Source organism: Crinia signifera, chromosome 6, assembly GCF_055691185.1.
Source record: "Crinia signifera chromosome 6, ASM5569118v1, whole genome shotgun sequence".
Classification (NCBI taxonomy): Eukaryota; Metazoa; Chordata; class Amphibia; order Anura; family Myobatrachidae; genus Crinia; species Crinia signifera.
Genome location: NC_139222.1, coordinates 81292626 through 81313294, shown reverse-complemented (window position 1 = coordinate 81313294; position 20669 = coordinate 81292626). Strand labels below are relative to the sequence as shown.

At 42.5% G+C, this 20669-nt stretch overlaps 1 long non-coding RNA gene across 1 annotated transcript in view; it reads right to left on the bottom strand.

Moving 5' to 3' along the window:
• The window catches only part of LOC146006994 (uncharacterized), a 40023-nt gene extending 19845 nt beyond the window's left edge, over positions 1-20178 (bottom strand). Inside the window, exon 1 of the long non-coding RNA XR_014444171.1 lies at positions 20072-20178. This is a non-coding gene — a long non-coding RNA (uncharacterized LOC146006994). The remainder of the gene's footprint in view (positions 1-20071) is intronic.
• Between the last annotated feature and the right edge of the window lie 491 nt (positions 20179-20669).

The following is a 20669-nucleotide window of genomic DNA, read 5'->3' as shown; positions in this document are numbered from 1 at the left end:
TCAAACCCCGAAAGCTTGTTTCCTAAATACACGCTTTTCTTTTGTCTATACCTGCCTCCGGAGTGCCATTGATTTTGGAAATTAAATATATATATATATATATATATGTATCGAAGAATCCACACTCTCATCCAGGAATTGATAGCAATGGTGGGGTGCTCAACTTAAAGTACCACTACGTGTACCATAACATATTTCAGGTGGCTAGCCAAGTGAGCACACTCCAAATTTCCAACAAGGTATTTTTATTAATACATCACCACTGTGATAAAGGGTCGATGTTTTGGACCAAAAATGGTCCTTTTTCAAGACAGCATCTGGACATCCACACGGTTCAGCAACAAAGCAGAATGGCAGAGTGACATTATGAGCCTGGGATGCCCCTTATATAGGTCACAAACATTCAGAATACTATACAGCTGTGTTAGACTGATTTACAAACTAAGAGAGCCCGTAAAGCTCAATCGAAGCACAAACCGGTATCACCATTGTGGATAAAGCAGCGTTAAAATGCTGCCTATGTCCTGGGTCCCAGACAGCACAGAATCACAGAAGTATCAACCAGGAAGTGACGTTGGTGCATTCCACCGCAGGTCACTTCCTGGAATATGCACTCCACTATGCCTTCATCAGCAGGCACCAGTATACAACATACAATTCTAACCGGAAGTGAAGTCGGTGCGTTCCACTGCTCGTCACTTCCTGGTTATCATGCATTCCACATCGTTACAACATACTGACTTATGTGCTAGCACAAAGCTCAAACACAGTAAAAATGACACATCAACACTGTCAGTGCATACTGCAAGGGCCATCCTAGTTATCATGCATAGTTACTGTTGCGCTAGTACAGAACTTTAACGCTACATTCACACCAGACTAAGTGTAAATGGTCATTAATATACCACTAAGGTCAGTATGCACTGCAAATATTTTCCACTTAAGTGATACCAGGCATGTGCCAAGATTTACAATACTGATTAAATCTAACAAGTATTCAAATCACATAGCTAAATGGGGTCAACTAATCTATACACATTAGAACCCCAACAACCAATATAGGGGCGCATACAGGCTTCTCCAAAGCCCACAAGTGAATACACAGACAAACATAAAACATATGCAAATACAATTTTTATGTAACACTCTTTTTTAAGATTTTTTTTTATAAATTATATTGAATAACTTGATGGTCAGTAGCCTGTCACAAAAGAAAAAGACAAACTCACTAGACATGCAATAAATCTACCTCTGTCCAACGTTACCGACTACCAACAGTCAGCAATCAATATGTACCAAATCCGTCAAACAAACTTCATGTTGACAAAAAACAATTGAGTGGATTGTGTTCATTCAATCTTCGAAGGGCGACCGTATTGAGTTTATATATCTAGTGAGCCTCAAGTTTTCACAATAGTGCATTCCTGTCTCCTCCTCTTGATGACTTGGGTACATGATCAACCACGATACATCTCAGCATTGCAATGGAATGTCCCTTAGCCAGGTAGTGTTTAGATACAGGTGCCAGAAGACAAGGCTGTCCTGAATGAATAGCGATGGTTCGCCATACATTCGCAAAAAGACCTCATGGTCATCCCCACATAATATAATGTACAAGGGCAATTGAGCACATAGATCATACTCAAACTCGTACATATATATAAATATAAATATATATATATATATATATATATATATATATATATATATATATATATATATATATATATATATATATATATATATGATAATTGGAGACATTTGACCATTTGCTTCCAAACACTTGAAAACAGACACAAATTGACATTCTGAAAAATTGATTAAATCCAGAAAGATTGGACATATAACCTTATAGTGTATTTATGCATAAGCCATCTTACAGTATATTCTAAATTTAACATATACTATGTTACAGTAGCTAGATCAGGTGCGTACTTTATTGCAGTCCAGAAGGACTGGTTAAAGTAAAACAATATTAATGCTATTGCTACTTATAGTACTTTTCCTTCAGTGGACAGAGATACTGTGTAAAAGTAACTATAAGAAATAATACCACAATAACAAAGCTTCTTTTAAGTTACAGTTCTGTCTTCCAAAAATCAATAAGAGCAATGACACTGATTTCTATATAGTGTTAGGAACAGTCAAAAGGTAAAACTCAATTTCCTTAATGTCGTGTGGCATGAAAGTCTCAGAGCATGTTACTAAACATTCCCCTGACTCTGTATAATGTCTCTAATTATCCTCAGCTTAAATAGAGAAAAGCATTGTGTGAGGTTTCCAGTTCACATTAGGAATATTTCCAAGTCACACTGAATGTGATTCTGACAGTTATTTAAAATACAAGTCTATTATCAACGTGACCAATTCTTTCATCTAAAAAAAGGTAATTAGCTTCAAGTAGCCTTCTGCCAAGTAAGTGATCCCGAATATTAAAACATGATAAATATGGGCAAAACATGCAGAATATTACTGCATAACAAATATGGCCATTTACAGTTGGTTCCATTGATTTTAATTTGTATTAAATACCGATTTCTATATTTCAGATACCAACAAAAAATATCCATGTGCCTTTGTTAACAGTTTGTCATAAGTTTGGCGGGATGTAGTAGCATCCGAGTTTGCCTGAGGTGCGAGATGCAAGCTAAATTCAAATGTTTATTTTTTATTTAAAGTGGCAACCATTCAAAAAGCATGATTTTGCCTTGTAAATAATTGGTTCTTTAAAAAAAAAACATCCGAGTTTGTCCGGCAGTCAGCATCCCAAGCGATCTTGGATGCCGTTGCAGGCCGCCAATAATATTGTTTTCATAGCTGGAGCGGAGTATTATGGGCAGGCAAGTTCAAGATGAGTATAATTAGATTAGATTACAGTACATTCACAAGTATGTGATACAAACAACTGTGTATATATATATATATATATATATATATATATATATATATACATATATAGATAAATATAGATATACATATATATATATATATATATATATATATATATATATATATATATATATATATATATGTATATCTATACGTGGACCAGTATATGTGGACCAGAGAGTAGCTGCTGTGAGGAAGAGACAGGAGCCTTACTATGAAGTGGGAGATCGTAAGCTAAGGAAGTGAAGTAATGGTTCTATTATGTTTGTGTATTTATTTATGTATTTATTATGGCATGTTTACCCTTTTCCTAACCACTTATCTTATTTAAATGTTTGAAACTGTCACGATCCGGGTATTAAAGCAAACCATCTTACCGACTAAGTGCCTGCGCAGGCTCAGCTTGCGTTACAAGTTCCGATACAGCCGGCATCCTGAGCGCAGTGCGCCTCCATGTCAGTCATCTGGCAGTCCTCTCAGTGCTGCTGAGTCTGCGGCTGCACGGTGCACCGCTCTCCTCACCCGCAGTAACAGTATCCTTTGCCCTGCAAGTTCCGTGACAGACGCCATTGCTCCCGGTCATAAGCATGGTGTTCACAAACACACTTTCCCGCCTTAGCCAGACATGGTGGCCACCATGATGTTGTCAGTCACATGTCTGGTTCATCCAATCCGGCAATGAGTTGTTCTCCCAGGTTACCTGCCGGGGCCAATCCAGGCCAAGCCATGGGTATAAGTATCCTGGGAGCTCTCATCTCATTGCTAGTGCTTCATTTGTCATCCTGCTATGCAAGTATTTGTCTGCTGGTATTCTCTTCCTGCTGCAGTGTTCCATCCAGGTACTCCAGGTTGCCGTGTCCATCCAGGCTCAGCATCGCCTGTGTCCATCCGGGCTCACCATCGCCTGTGTCCATCTGGGCTCACCATCGCCTGTGATATCGGGGTCACCATCGCCTGTGTCCAAGCCGGGTCTCCTGTCCTGTGCCATCCAGGTCCCCTGTGACGTCACCTGTGATTCCACCTGCCAAAGATCCACTTACCAGCTTCAGCCTAGCTCCGATGTTCCGCCATCGATCCTGACCGATACTCCGGTTATCCTCCACTGTCTCCATCCATTCCATCCGGATTCCACAGCTTCCACCACCTCCGCATCCCTGGTCCGATACTCCGGATACCATACTCCATCCGATGTTCCACCATCGAATCCATATCGGTGCAAGTAGTTCCGTTTCACATTATCAGTGACTGTCATTTACCATTCCATCTGGTTACCAACTGCTTGTACCATCTTCCCTCAATAAACCTGTTGTATTTTACCTGCTGCCTGATTCTTCCTCTGGGTGCACGGTCGTGCTCATATGCACAAGGGTCTCAACCAGCCTGCCCGGTTCCAATACCGATCTAGACCCCCACCAGAGGTCTTTGTCTCGCCGACTCAGACCCCTGGTGTGACAGAAACCACCTATACTACAGACCATCTGTACTATTAAATTAATACTGTATTCCATACAGTATCCAATGTACAAAAATAACAAGACTCTCATACTTACTCCAATTTAGAGTGGGAGACTTTGGATTATATTTGGAAACCCCCTTCTAAAAATTCTGCTTTTGCCACTGAGTGGTGGCACTAAGCACAGCTGCAAGCAGTGAGGTGGTTGCACCCAGAGGAGTTGTAAGAAATACTATATCTTGTGTTAAAAATAAAACAGCCAGTATTTACCCTGCAGAGAAACAAACCACTCCCCCAAATCTAACTCTTACTGCACATGTAACATCTGCCCCACCACTGCAGGTGGCACATGGCTTTGCTCATTTTGAGAAGAAAATTGTACAGCGATCAGGTCTGAATTAGGCCCATAATTTATTATGACTATACAGTGTGATAGATCTGTAATTCCATTAATCACTGTAAATATATGTGCATAAAACTTGTATTCAGCAGATAGTAGGATTACAGTAGAAAAACCACCACAAATACAGTGTCACGCTTGAGTATCGTGGATCCAATGAAGGTGGCTGATCAGACATGGCGGGACTAGGAAGAGAGAGAACAGCGGGCCAGATATACTGCCTTCGCTTTAAGTGACGCCCCAGGGAAGTTGACTAGACTTCCGAGGGGATGTTCGCCAGGGTTCCCCGCAAGGTAATTTGGACTTCGCTGCATCTACCAAGCAGGTCGCAACCCTCCAACGGAAGTTCCCCTGGAGGTCTTGGGTTCCTGTAACAGGCATACGGGTAGAATGACTGTACACTTTCTGGAACACTTGGCAGACGTAGGAGGTAGAATCGTTATTGTAACCCAGAAGGGCGACTTGGCTTGCCGTGGAAACAGAATAACTAAAACTCCGGATGCCAACTTTGCTTGCAGTGGACACAAAATAACTAGAACTCAGGATGCCAACTTGGCTTGCAGTGGACACGGAATAACTGTAACTCAGGATACTGACTTGGCTTGCAGTAGACATGGAATAACTATAACTCAGGATGCCGACTTGGCTTGCAGTGCACACGGAATAACTGTAACTCAGGATGCCGACTTCGCTTGCAGAGGACACAGAATAACTGGAACTCAGGACGCCGAATTGGCCTGCAGTGGACACGGAATAACTGGAACTCAGGATGCCGACTTGGCTTGCAGTGGACACGGAATAATTGGGACTCGTTCCAGGATAGCTGATCTGGAGAACAGGACTGGACTTTGGACGCAGGATGCTGGGTGTCTAGTATGAACGCCCCAGCAAAGCAGTAGCACCAGCAGAAAGGAGAGGCAGCTTCCTGCCTTTTATCTCCCAGGGCTTAGGGAATTCCCCCAGAGCCTCCCACTGGGAGGTTACATAGTATCCCTGCCCGGAAGTGCCCCAAGCAAGATGGCGGTGCCCATACCGGGAGCCAGGGATGGAGATCACCGGACCCGCTGGCAGGAACCTGCCTGTGATCTGCCAGGAGGACAACCTGGGGAGGACCTTGGAGGAGCCCGGCGGCAGAGGACACCACAGAGGGCACACCTGGGTGAGTACCCGACGCTGCCTACGTCCCGGCAGTATAGACAGCCACGCCGGAACGTGACATACAGTTGTAGTGTTCTAACATGAAGTTTTCACCAAGCCATCTGATAGTATGTAGCATAAAGTGTCATCTTTGTTTACTGTGTTATTGAAGATTGTATTTGATATTTTAATTACCATTGTTTTTTTAACGTATGTTATATTTCATGCTTTGACAGTTCTTTACTAAGACAACCAATAGACTGTGTACCACACATTAAATTGCAAAAAACTGGTTGTGGATTTATTTATGTAGTGGTGGTGTGTGTGTGTGTGTGTGTGTGTGTGTGTGTGTGGTGGGGGGGGGAGGACTCTGCTTGCCTCTCTGCATTGATACTGAAGTACTCTACAAACAGGTAACATTAGAGTGTCTGTACCACAGATATATCTATTGTAATATCTCTTAACTTCCGGGGGCGGCATGGAGAAGTCAGCAGTGTCTTCGCACAGCTCAGTCGCTCACCCAGCTCCACACCGATAAAACCCTGTCGGCTGCATATAGAACCCGCTCCCCCAGGAGACACGCTGAAGACATGGACAAGTTCCTAGAGCCGCAATCGTCCTCCAAGCAAGCCCCCATACCTCAGCCACAGCGCCAGGAGAAATGGTGGGTGGAACAAAACATGGCGCCGGCCGCGGACACAGCCCTGGAGACAAGAGCGGCAAAGAAGCCAATTACAGACTCGTCAATTAAATACACAGATACCCCTGAAAATATGAGCACTCCAGGTATAGCTTACATTAATCTAGGAGAATTGGTGAATCTCATTCAAGCCTCCATAGCTCCCCTTTTACAGAAGGCAGTTATTGACATTACTGAGCAGATTGACCACCTCTCAGAGAGGATGACTGAGGCTGAGACACAGATTAGTAATAATATGGAATTTACAGAAGACAGTTCAAACATTGAAACAAGATAATACTAACAGGTAACAGATAGAATTGAAAATATAGAAAACAGAACGAGGAGGAATAATATCAGGATAACTGGCATTCCTGAATCTGTAAAAGATCCTCAGCTAGAACAATTCCTCCGTAATAACATATTAATACTACACCTGGAATCGGTCTGTTCGAACATAGTTGTGGAAAGGATTCACAGATTATAAATATTACGCCTCAAGTTACATCTAGACCTAGAGTAGTGATCCTAAAAAGTTTGAACTACTTGCATAAGCAAGCAATATGGACTGCATCTAGGAAACATAACCCAATCAAATGGGAAGGCCATACTATCAGAATTTTTCAGGATTTCTTAAGTGAGGTCTCCCTAGTTAGAAGGTCATTATCTCAGTATGTTCAGTCATGATACAATCCAAATGTAAATTTTACATGCTGTTCCCAGCACGCCTCAGGATCCTAAAAGATACTGGATCACATGATTTTTTGGAGGCAAAAGCTGCGGAATCTTTTCTCCGTCAACATCGCCTGATAACAAACCAGGGTGATGAGGATATTTCGGATGCCCCTGGAAGCAAGGCTAGTTGAACTAATATCATAAGCCGCATTGGAGGGGCAGGTGATCTTTTCCTACAGCAAAATAGGGAGCTTACCAAAAGCAACTAGAAAGAACGTTCGGATTTATTTGTTTATAACCCTTATATACAAGTTAAGCCGACATGTGTGATACAAATTTCTATTGCTAGGAGCTGGTGGGGTGATACAGCCTTGCCGCCATTGTGTTATCTTTTAGCCCCTTTTGGATGCAGTTCATGCTGCATTCATGGGGACAGTTACGGAAGTCCATGTTTAATTTGTGTGTAGCTGTAAGTTCATATAAGTTTCCATTACTTTTACTTTTATGTCTGTACATGTCTAATTGTGTGATATTTGTCTTCTATTTGTGTCCCCCCCCCCCCCCCCCCCTCCTCCCTCCTTGGGATTCTACATATACAATTCTTACTTATTGTCTTATGTTCTAACAGATACAAGTCAGTTTACTTCTTCCAAATAATAAATAACATTTTTCTTAGGTGATCTCATTTACTGTTTCCATAGCAATGCAGACATTAAGTAGACATACGTTAGGTAAATGACTTTGTTCCCTTGTATTAAGATTTATGATCTATATTATTTAAGGATCATTTGTATGAATGGATTTGTTATGCAGTGGAATTATTAGAAGACAGGAACCCACAGCTTCTGTAACACCTTGCAACAATCAGCCGTCTTCACTGAACCAATACCAGAACATCATTCTTTCTGATTAATAATACATTTTTGTTCTGTGCCATTACGCACAATTGACAGTAAATCCCCTGGATTTACTGTTCCTTAATGACAATTTTCATTTTGGACACAATTACATTTGCTCATTTAGGTTCTTATTTAGAGTTCAGAGCGGGTCCAGCTAAATGATATAAATTTGCACCTGGACAAAGCTTGTTATGATCCAAGAGGGTGCAGATGTTATTTTATTTTTTAGATGGAGGTTAAATATTGATTTTGCATGTAGCATACAAATAAGTGGCAGTTTTATTTTTATACTGCAATTAAAATAAGTTCAAATTCACCCCTTTCCCAACACTGTCACACATATTACATCTTCCCCTTGCCTGCCACTGTAATGGAACATGATTTTGCACCTTATTGCAGAGTTTACTAAAATTTTAATTTAAGCTCTTATTGCAAGATGCAGTCTTAGTAACTTTTAAATGCTGAAGAGTCAGACGATATCCTTATGTAATAATATTTACCATGATCTTAGCTGTCAGTGGCATCGCAATAGCCCCCTGCAGACCCCATTGTGGCTTGGAGGCGTTGGGGGTCTGTGGGGGCTATTGCTAAATCTACTGAAGGCGGTGGTCCCGTAGCTTAACAACTGTCTGCTGTGCAGTGCCAGACATATTGGGAGGGACATTTTTAATGAGAATAGGAGCACCAGGACCACAGACATGTAGTTTTCCAGTCCTGGCAGACCCGGTGGTGATGGCAGTGGCCAGAGAGGGGTGAGGCTACAAGCAGGTAAAAGGTGGGGGATGAGCTCTGAGTTTCTATTACATCAATGGTGTCAGCATATCTTTTCAACTGTGTATTTTTTTTACAATTTGGTTATGTTAAAAGCATTTTTTTAATTGCTTAAGTACAAACAATGGTGGTCGGAACATCAGACCACTGATTTTATTGCATTTTTAAATTTTCGGATCCTGCTACACTCACCAGCCTCATGGGGACCAGAGGAAAAGTAAGGGACTGCTAATGTCTGCAGCCTCTGGATGAGTGGAGGGTGCTGATAGACTGATCAACTAGCAGTGTTTGGTAACATGTCAAGCAACAGGAAGGGAACCACGAAGCATAGGAACGGGAGTAGCCTTTACACATTCATAGGATGATTACCATGGTCGTTTCTATTTTATTTTATAGACAAACACAGTCTCCTCATACAGGTGCTATGCTGCATCATATTTGCATGTTCTCTTGCTGCAGATCCTAGTTAATTGGTACACAATTGCCAATCATACAAATGCTTTTAATAAACTGACAACAGGACTAACATATCAGGGCCCCTAGCGCTCTACCAATGCGCATTTCACTGTAGGCTTAATCATGGTTTTGGTGATACAGTACTGTATGTCAATCCAGTCCACTGGATCAGAAGACATTTCACCTAGTCTGTACCCAGTTTAAGACACGAGGAAACCAAATACCTCCCTACAGTCCGAGGCTACTCTGTGGATATAAGTAGACCTACCCAGCAAGATCATTTTAAGAGAGGAAGAGGTCCATGTGTAGCTTCTTACATACAGGCCTGCTCCTCTCTGTCAGAAGTCACACAATGTAGTGCAGTACTCTAATGCACATGTGCAGTTCTTCATAAACATGAAATGGTGGCAATGGCTAATTTCCACAGCACAACTGCCTAAAGAATATTGTGCTAAAAATGAGAAGGTGAAAGATGTGTGATGTCCAAACACTGAAGGCATAGGATACATGGCAACAAATCTATAGTAAATATGGGATATTCTTTTGAAATATAGGAAAGGCAAAATAGTAGTTAATAATAGAGTAAAAGCAAAGAATACAAGCATCCAATAGTGGGTGTCGAGGTCCTTTCTAATTCTTCTTCCTGGCTTCTTAATTCTTACTCTGGCTACCTGGCTATCTACAATAAATCCTTATTAGAATTCCTCAATTGTGCAGTGAATGCCATGATTCTGGTTCACCTGCAGTGTACATCCCCTCCCACCATTAAGGAATGGATCTCTTGTGTACACGTCAACAGAGTATCTCCAAGAAAGCCCAAATAGGAATCAAGATTTCATGGCTATGTGGCATCCTTTGTTGTAATAGAAATGCTCTCAAGTGTATTTTACAAACTTTGCCTGAGCTCGGGTTTCTCTTTCCTCTGACTGAGCTTCTACCCTTGCTAACAGCATGCCCATAGTATTCTCTTTACCTACTCTGTCCACCTCCCCCCTTCTCCATCCCTCTCTGTTCTGTATATTTATTTATATTTACTTGAATTATGTGTTCTGTTTTGGACACTTTTGCTAAAGTAGTTTGTCATGTCCAGTTGTTATTTACACTACTTTGTGACCATTTTGGACCTTGTAATTGTAATCTGATTTTCGAAAAATTCGAAAAACATATTGAAAAAAAAGAAAATAAATTATTTTTGGCCAAAAATTGCTCCTTTTTTCAGTATTGTTTCTGTATTTCTCAGTGGAGAATCGAAGCATTTCTGCCAATGCTCGGTCATAAAGTAATGCAAAAATGCTAATATTGTCGGTGCAATTGATGTTGCCCTCATTGCCATAACACAAAATAACATCAAATATAACAACTTACAATTTTATCAGGCAATTTATCTGATCATAATCTTGTGCTTTTGAAATGTCTCTACCATTTGATGTAGATTACAAGTAAATTATATATGTACATACTAATTTATGTCTATAAAAAGATAGCCCTGTTATTTCAAAGATTCCATCAAAAAAAGATGATTTATTCAGCAGCAGTTGCTTAGCTGAGTTCGTGCAGTATTTGTAATTTCTCAAATATCAGTGTGTCTTCACAATAGGAGGTATGAAGAAGAATCCTTCTGAGTTCTAGATTGCATCAGCAGGCATTCATTGCGAGTGGCACACAGAGTAACAACGGCTGCCTAGCAAAATCCTTTCACACTGCACTATAAATTGACATAGAAAATGAGCTTCTTATATTTTTCTGCTTTCTGCTGTTGTTCCTATCTGCGGTAGTTCTCCTTTCATTGGGTACACATGAAAGCACAATATATTTTTCAAGTACAACATGAAAGTGATTGGGCAGTAAAAAATTTTATACCTCTAATCTTTTCATTTATGTAATTTCTGTGTTTATTATTGGGGCATGAATCAGATCATGTTTCTGTTTTTGTTATTTTAATTGTTTGAACTGCAGATACTACACAACTTAGAATGGTGTTTATAAAGACCAAAAATAGACTTTCCAATTGATTTAGGTTGGAAGCAATTCCGAACTATTTAATTCTGACCGCCAATCCACCTGCTTTTGTCAGAAACACGGCCAAATCCGACAGATTTATGCCCCGTTTCCAGCCACCCCAAAGTCAGATTGAGGCAGGGAGGATGGTGCTGTGCTCAACCGTCGTGCCACCTGGCGCAGTCCTGGCTCCTGCTGCCTTTTGCATGTCTTTCGGCCACCTCACGTTGTCACTCACCCGGTCCCATTGCCAGCTGGGTTAGCAGCAATCCGTGGCCAAATGTGACAGTCCGATTTGGCCGCTGATTTGAATAGGTAGTGTCGGATCCATTCCCCTTAGGGGTATACTCAATTCCTGTCAGAACTGCTGTCTTGTTGAAAAGATGACAGTTTCCAACTTGAATAGGTCAGAAGGTGTTCCTACCTATTCAATAAGGGCTTGTTTCTGACCATCTCAATCCGACTTTACAAAACGTCACATTGAGGCAGGGAGGATAGTGCCAGATGAGCAGCAGCAGCTCACCCAGCACCGTCCTCCCATCTGCCGCCCACCTCCCACGTAGCTTACCCATCCTGCCACCGGGCCTGGTGACAGCAGCTTCAATTGAATATACCCCTTAGGGGGGTATTCAAGTAGTTCAATTTGTTGCTCGACTATTAAAATGTGTCTGCTTTCACTGCTATTGAAGGCATTCTTTGTCAATTCCTTTTCACTTTTTATAGGTCGAAAATGTATTGTTGAAAAATACTTAAATTTTGGTACTTATGTAATATCTGGGCTCCCGTTTTTCTTATGAGACCGCGTCCGCTAGCCACGCTTCGGGCACGGTGGCTCGCTGCGCTCGCCACACTATATAAAATCAACTCCATGCGTTGTTGGATAGTAGGGGTATGAAAAAATAGGGTGCATTTAGCATGGGAGCCCAGATAATACATAAGTACCTAAATTTTTTTTTTTAAATGCGAAGTGACAAAAATCCATTGATCGGCAGCTAATTCGCAGATCCGGGTGTATTTAGCCACTTCCAAAATCAGCTCTACAATTGACTAGGGCCTCCTTAAAAACATTGATAAGTGCAGATTAAAAAAAAAAAAAACACCATAATACTGCACTGTAACTACTAAAGAATCAGAAATACATCTATCCCTATCTGTGTGTAACCAAAACCAGTACTCTCCAAATTTCACACATCACATATGGACCTATAGGATCACTGACATAACTTAATCTGTTTTAATGGCAAAAATATATTTTGCTACAGTACATAAATCCAAAGTTCTCTCACACTGTATATAATTTATCTTTGTTGATAAAAATGATGCAGTCCCAAAGCACAGCAGACTGCATAGGTTTCCATATGGCTGTTATAGTGACACATGTATCAAGCCCCAGAAGGTGCAGCTGTTATTAGATTGCATTGGTTATTAAAGCCTATGGACTTCTTCTTGCATACTCATACTGTATTGCATGTTATGGGTCCACATGCCCAGGACGACTCTATTTCATAATAGCTCTCCTGGGAAGCAGACTTGATACCTGCTTTTGAGAAATGGATGACAGGGGGATGATCGCAAGATAATGGTGATAAATACAGTAATACATCTACCTCCGAGTTATATGAAAGAGAAATATCAGAATGATATAAAAGGATGCAGAGAGACAGGAAAATCAAAACAGCTAGCAGTAAATATTTGTAACTGTACTTACAAGGATGTAATTATTATGAATGATATTCCCCCACCCAAATCTGCGCTGACCTGCCCCCCAAGATACTAATTCTACAACAATTTGCATAAGGGGCATGGCCACACCTCCTGCAATTAAGCCAGGGCCGGGGCTAGTGTGTCCGGTGCCCTCCTACAAACCATAAATTTTGCGCCCTTTCACATTGGGCTGCAGCTTGTTGCAATGGCAATTCTGGGAGCGTATGTACTGTAACATGCGATCCTATGGAGGATCTTGGGTGCATGTACATGTATGCATACACCATCTCAGTGCTGTGTCCGCAAAATGTTGCAGGCACCAAAGGTGCCCATACACGCTATGAGAATCGCATACGTTATGGGCTAGATAGCATCGCACGGCATGCATGCAATGTGTGTGCGATGCGATCCGAAAGCAGTACAAAAAGTGTGTGCAGCACATACTTTTTGTACTGTGCGATGCAATGCCACATCATTGTACTGGCTGCCGGTCTTGCAGGGCAAGTCAGTACTTAAGGAGTGAGCTGTGCGGCGATTGGATAGCCGTTTGACAGCAAGGTGGAGCCGCACAGTACAGGTTGCAGGATCCCAAAAGATGGCGGCCGCCAGCGGAGGCGACAAAAACCAGCCGGTGGTGAGTGTGCGCAGCTGTGCAGTTGCCGGCGTTTCCAGACAGAGGCCTAACCAGGCACAGACACACACACATGTGCGTGCGATGCGATCCGAAAGCAGTACAAAAAGTATGTACAGCACATACTTTTTGTACTGTGCGATGCGATGCCCGCAGGAGTGCACATCGCATCGCATGCTGCTATTGCCTCGTGACAGAGGGGGAAAGGAGGGAAGAGATGGAAGAAGAGGGGAGGAGATAGAGGGGGCGGAGTGTTGAGGACTGGCAGTGGCACTGGCACAGCAAACTGAGAAGAGGGAAGGAAGGGGAGGTGGCACTGCTGCCTGTTCGTCATTCCATTGACAGCTGACAGGCGCAGGGAGCAATGGGTAGGGGGCAGATCCGGACATGACATGTCATCCAGGCATTTACGGACAGCGCTACATGCCTCAGCGCAAGTGTCAGTGTCCAAACTGCTGCCCACTGTCAGACAGGCACCGGGGGCAGCGTGCAGGCTGTGTGCACTCGCGGTGCAGGGAGCCGCTCTCCATACTGCCGCCCGCTGTCAGACAGGCACTGTGGGCAGCGTGTAGGAGGTAGTGACAGTGAGGGCTGAGGCAGCTTTAGCAGAGCAGGGAGGGAGACCATGCCTTTTCAGCATGGCGCCTCCCTGCTTTGCAGGAGCTGCTGAGTGGGTAGCGCCGGCCCTGAATTAAGCCATCACACATTACCTGGGCTTGCAACTGCTCTGTACACCCCTGCAGAGACTTAGGGGCAGTGGCGGTTTTTACCTATGGGCTGCATGGCTGCAGCCCCCACCAGGTAAAATCCACCACTGTTCTCTGCCTATGAGGCCAGATGCAGTCTGTGAGACTGTTCTGGCTTCAATGTGGCTGGCAGTGACTTCCGACCTGCCATTCACTCAAGGCAGTCCCATTGGGAGGCATTCCCTCCCTCCGGGATGCCTCTCTGTGCGCAAATACCGGGGCAGCCCCCAAAATTGGTTCTGTGCATGTGCCAGGCTCGGAAACCTGATTAAGCCCCCGGGGCTGCTGCAAAGGCAGCCCATGGAGACTTGGGCTAGCGCATGCGCAGTATGTATGAAGTTACTGCGCATGCGCTGGCCCCGTGCAGGGGACTGGCAGCGGGGAGCACAGTAGTGGCGGCGAAGGGGGAGCATCATGACAGCCTCCTTCCTTCGCAAGGGTGTCTGCCACTGCTCATGGGTCTGAGAAAACTGCACCCTGATAATCTCTGAATGACCCTCAATTATGTTGGTTTTTCAAATCTTATTACTAATGCCCTTTGGTGTGCTGGGGGTTAAATCCCCCTCTCTTGCAGCACCTGGGGAGCATTATTAGTTTGATTGAGCAGCTCTCACCACTGTTTTAATGACGTTTTCTACCAGGTTCCCAGAAATGCATAATCACAGTGTGGCATAATGTTAACTTGGGGTTACTACTGTGGCATGTGTACTGGCAGTAGTATAATAAGGCATATTTTTTTATAAAACTGCCCTCAGTGTTTTTTTTTTTTTTTTTCTGGTGTTGGCAAAACCACCCGTATGTGTTTTGGATCCAGATTGTTGTTAGTTTTTTTTAAATGCTACATGAAAAGCTAAAATTATGCAATTTGTACCTTTTATGTACATAAGTATTTCTAAATAATAAAGTATTTCTAAATCCTCAAAATAATTAATTTACAATCATTTACAGTCTATTTTGACCACCTCAAAGCTCACAAAATTATTCACCAAATACCCAAGGCTGGCTGGCTTAATAAAGCATGTGAGCAGCGGCACAAACACACGGCAGTTACTTTAAGAATATAGCACATCTATGAACCATTGCAGTTCAGCAGACAGGATGACAGTATAATAAATTGTATGACCTCATAGAAAAAGAATATTTCAAAATCAGAGTTTCCCAGAGTAGTACAGGGAAAAAGAGTTTGAGTATGTAGTGGCAGACAGGCTAAGTATTGATTCATTCATTAAGTAATTGATCACAATTTATTTAATAAAAATATATATTATTTAAATTAATTAAGAGAATTAAATACATTTAAATTCACAACCACAATCTTTTTTTGGCTGCAACTTACAATAGAAATAATAAAGTATTACTAACCAAGGATTCCTAATAAGTTGAAAAGAAAAGATAACGCCTTCCCCATTAATTTCTAATTGTGTACATTTTCTGAGGTGCACTAGAGACTCTGAGTATAAGGGATAATGCCATATTAAAAAGGACAGTCACAGTTTAACAAAGCAAGCACTTAATTGACAAGGACTTCTACATTTGTCGCTGAAATGCTTGGCTTGTTTCAGCCCCCACAAGACATTTTTCTTAATAAGGGTGATGATGAGGGTGTTGAAAGTGGAGACTGCATGTGCTGGTAGCAAATACAGGATATTTTTTCTGATTTTGATAAATAATTTGCATGAACTCACTGCAAATGACAGAAAAAACAGAGAGGAAGTGCACAGAGTAGGGATGGGGAACCTTTGACCCGCCAGCTGTTGTTGAACTACACATCCCAGCACGCATTGCTACAGTTTTTCCTTTTTAGCCATGCTAAAACTCTTGCAGGGCATGCTGGGATGTGTAGTTCAACACACACACTACACTGTTCAACAACTGTTGAACAGTTCAACAACTACACTGAGTACTGATGCATTCACAAATGTTGACAGGATCTGGGTAAATATAATTATACACATGAGATGTTGCTTTTTTGGTCTTATACCTGGGCATGACACTATTCTTATTTTATCATAGGCACTGCTGTAACCGGTGGCTGACACGTCTTTAACAAAAACAACATTCTCATCATCAACATCCTCATTAACCCCTTCAGTGATGTTTTTTAAGGTAGCGCTCCCCACTGGGCATTTTTTTAGGGTGAGCGCTACCTAGAAAACCCCCACCACCCTGTGTCCCGGGGCAAGGCAGCGCTGCTGATCACTATGTCAGCCGCTGCTGTGGCCCTGCCCCCGGCAACCCAGCGCAAAGTTAGATTCCTATTGCAGACTACACAGCGGGGGGGGTGTTCCTCTCCCCCCATCCAGCGCCAGAGGTGCCTGGCCCCCTAGATTCCCCCTAGTTACGGCCCAGCACCAGAACACAGCATAGCTCAGCAAAGCACCTGTAATTGCTCATTTTTCCTCTGGGCACAGCACCCCTCTGGTCCCAACACAGCACAAAACCCCTAACAATGCAGACCACCTCACAGCACAATACTTATTACAGCACAGAACCCTTATCAGCACAGCCCACCACGCCTACCCTGAGAGCAAACCACACCTACTATTGCTGTGTACCACTTACTCACCTCCCCTTGCAGAGTCCTTCTTGGCATCATTTTCAAATTGGCGCCGGCTGCACAGACCGGCAGTCAAATTCAAAATACCACTGGTTGCCCCTGGCAGTATCGATTTCCAAGCATTTCTTCAGAAATATCCTAAAGCATGATGCAAGTGCCATCCTGATGTTCCTCAATCAGTTTGTAAATTTGTCTTGGATGAGGAGCACTTGGTTGCAGCAAACCAGCCGTTAAGGGAAATTTTGGACTTTCCATAGGGGTTGTGGATTACACCCATAAAGCACTAGTGCTACCACGCTGGAATGAGCGTGTCTTTAGTAACAAGAAGAGTTTCCATGTTATGAATCTAATGACAACATTTAGAGCCTCCCTGATTATCACTCCATGTCTGCCAATTTTTAAGGCAGTAGTAATGATGTATCCATCATTCCTCAGTCAGGAGTAAGGCAGCAATTATCTGATGCAAGGCATAGATTTATTAACAGTTTGTTATATAGATGTGGAGAAATGGAGTTTACAACAGGAGTGCGCGATTAAAATACAGTGCAGCTATGTCAAAAATCACCAGGGGGCAAACATCCAGCAAAGTACCCCAGGGATACAAGAACAGACAAATGAAGGTGAGATGGAGACAACAGTGCACAGTGTATAAGCTTTACAGATAATAAAAATATCACCAGTTGTTTCCAAGGGAGTGGCATACTCCGTAGTCAAACAGGCTTTTTGTATACCTGTAATGATAACCTCCCGTATTCACAATGATGTGATATGGGGAGGTATAATGGAGAACACAAATAGTACAGATTATCTTTGATAAAAATAACAATTTTAATACAGGTCCACACTTACAATAGGTAGAAAGTTTAAAACAGCATTAGGATATGTTCCCAACAGTGGCAAAATATCAAGGTCAGATGGTAATTAGCAGTTCGGCGATGAAGTCCTGGTACCCGTCTGGAACAGGGTGAGGAATCTGCACCAAGGAACCGCAATGACAAGCGTGGAGCCAACCTCCGGGAGCAGTTCAAATTAGACACTAAACGCGTTTCAGTGTATCACTCCTGAGGAAGGGTAAACTGAAACGCGTTGAGTGTCTCATTTGGACTGCTTACGAAATATGGATCAACAAAACCCATGTCGACCTTTTGACTGTCAACCTAACTCATGTCGACCTAATGCATGTGTCGACCTAGACCCATGTCAACCTAGTCCCTTGTTTACCTAGACCCCTGTCGACCATGACCCATGTCGACCTAGACCCCTGTTGACCTTCCTGTATGTCGACCCCACGGTGTAGACCTAATGACTGTCGACCAACTTATGGTCAACCAAACGATCCCATTCACATAAAGTGGGTGAAAACCTGGGATCCAGCGATTCTCAGTAGTATAGTTCCGAATAAAATCAGAGACTGACTCATCCCATACAAAAACTATATGCTATAGTTGCTGCTGCACCTCTAGCATCTGAGAGGAAGGTGCCATGCGCTCAGCGCTACCCGGAAGCACAGATTACAGGAACACTGGGTTTGGATTGTGCACCTCCCAGCAACGAGCATGTAACACTGACTGCAGTGCGCTCCCCTGGGCAACAAGCAAGTAAGTCCCCCTGTCAACAAGCAAGAAACTCCCCCTAGCAATGTGCATGTATTCCCCCATGGCAACGAGCATGAAACTCCCCCTATGGCAACAAGCATGAAACCACTAGCAGGGAGTATGAAACCCATGGTAAGGAGCGTGTAACCTCTTTATAATGAGCAATTCACCACCTCCACCTGTGGCAACAAGTATAAAACCCCTGGCAAGGAGCATGTAACTCCCAGGCAACAAGATGCAACCTCTGGCAATGGGCATGTAAACCCCTGGCATCAAATAAAAAATCCCTGTCACCAAACATGTAACTCCTAGCAACATGCATGTAGGTAAGTGGCAGTTATGTGGCATAATATGTAATCGGCATTAAGGTGTGTGGCATAATATGTAGTGGGCATTACTGTATGTGACGTAATATGTAATTGGCATTACAGTGCGTAAAATGTAAATGGAATTACGGTATGCGGCGTAATATGTAATGGGCATTATGGTGAGTGGCATAATATGTAAAGGGCATTGTGGTGTGTGACCATGTGCCATGGTGGTGGTGGCTGTGGCAGGGGGAGTTCCTATGAAAATGCTGGATGCTCCCATGGTAATCACCCAATGACGTGGGCAGCTGATGTCAGCTGCCCACCTGCTTCCCGCACAGTGTGCCCGCAGATCAGAGACACCATAAAGGTGTCCCTGGTCTGCGAGCACTGCAGAAATCATTAAATAGTCACCGACAATCAAATTATTTCTTTCCAGCTGCGAATGGATGATTATGCAAATCATCAATTTGAAGTCATGCAGTGGCTTTTTTTTGGCCGTGGGTGCAGCAGGTCCTCTTTGGTGGACTCGCAAGGCTGCGAAATTCACAGCCTTGCGAGTCAACCAGAATAAGGTGCTATATCTGTGTGCTATATAATTATTAGTGAACTGTATATTAACAATTATAAATTGTGGAAACAAAGGCATCCAATAGAGAGACATCCAATAGAGAGACATCCAATATAGAGAGAGAGAGTCAAAGAAATTCCGCCAAAATGAAGCCTTTTTTATCCTTTGCTGGAGAACTATATACATCCTAACATGATGTGACCGCAATCTATTGAATGGCTCTAGATAAATTGCTTGTTCTGTTGAGTCAAACAAAACTGTATCTTTTTTGCAAACATTCAGCAACATTTCTGTACATTGAAATGATTAAATATAAAATAAATAATTCATGCTTTCAGGAAAGTGTTTGCTGGAGAATTGTTACAACCCCATCTTCACATAGATAATCCTATCTCTTACGAACTGTTCATTTCAGTGTTAAAAAAGAGGAAAGCAACAAGGAAACAGCCTATTTACACCAGTGTAGTTCCAGTAGCTGTGCTTTAGATTTACAGTCATATTTCCAAGGTAATCGGTGCATTTTATCTTACAGCCAGGATATTGTAAGCAAGGTAACACATATTTGTGCCAAAACAGGAGAGATTTGTCTTATAAATACTCACTTGTCACTGAGGAAGAAGAGCTATTCTACTAGACAACGGTTTTGTGTTCTGTCATAAAACCACAGTCAGGCAAAATAGACAGCGCGATAGTAAATCATGTCTTCAGCAGTCCCTGCAAATCAAACAAGGAAGCTATTCTTTGAACTCTGAGTTGTCTATAAATTACTGGACTGTGCACAACTGCCTTCTGTATGTATTATACAGATAAAAGAAATGTTTTACATGGGACGTCCGAGCAGTATATAGATACTTCATATGAAACAGCAATACATTTTTCATTTAAATAAAAATATACGTTCTGTATATTGAAAAGATGCATAGTCCTTAAAACTTTGCACTCTATTTCAGAGCCTCTATTATATTAAATAGAATTAACTGTGAAAGCTACAGCACAGATGCAGTACAGAATTCAGAGGAATGGAAACAGACAAGTAGGGCCCAGAACAGTACGTGTGACAGCATTGAATACGTTTACGCTAGTCCTCTATGTTTTGCAAGAGATATTAGAACTATCAAGATGTAGTCGATTCTTGACCATGTGTTATGGGTCAGAGAGACACGTGAACTGTTTTCAGTTGGATGTGATGAGCGCCATGCA